Source organism: Arachis ipaensis, chromosome B10 (assembly GCF_000816755.2).
Source record: "Arachis ipaensis cultivar K30076 chromosome B10, Araip1.1, whole genome shotgun sequence".
Classification (NCBI taxonomy): domain Eukaryota; kingdom Viridiplantae; phylum Streptophyta; class Magnoliopsida; order Fabales; family Fabaceae; genus Arachis; species Arachis ipaensis.
Genome location: NC_029794.2, coordinates 890,291 through 890,724, shown reverse-complemented (window position 1 = coordinate 890,724; position 434 = coordinate 890,291). Strand labels below are relative to the sequence as shown.

Genomic DNA, 434 nt, shown 5'->3' with positions numbered 1-434 from the left:
TTATGTTAATTATGTTAAATGTTTGTTAGTAATTAAATTAATGTCACCTAGCTACCGACACCAATCAATTCTTGTAGTTCTATATATGCTTTTAAAAGATTGTGACTTCTTGCAATGAAGTTGATGTATGTGTAGATAGTGAAATAGGTGAAAGTCAATAAATTAATTTCATTTCATTTATGTTAAATGTTTGTTAGTAATTAAATTAATGTCACCTAGCTACCGACACCAATCAATTCTTGTAGTTCTATATATGCTTTTAAAAGATTGTGACTTCTTGCAATGAAGTTGATGTATGTGTAGATAGAATTGAAATTGAAATAGGTGTCTTATTATCATCATCTACATCTAAATCTAATCTTAAATATTTCAATTCCAAAGGAACATTATTATTTCGTATGTATTTTATAACATGTTTTTTTTTTTAATTAAGC

At 25.6% G+C, this 434-nt stretch overlaps 1 long non-coding RNA gene and 1 pseudogene across 1 annotated transcript in view; both read right to left on the bottom strand.

The window, feature by feature from the left end:
- Positions 1–434, bottom strand: part of LOC110267890 — a 16,717-nt gene that overhangs the window by 3,090 nt on the left and 13,193 nt on the right. The gene's annotated exons all lie outside the window — the stretch shown is intronic.
- Positions 1–434, bottom strand: part of LOC107622096 — a 4,295-nt pseudogene that overhangs the window by 2,959 nt on the left and 902 nt on the right.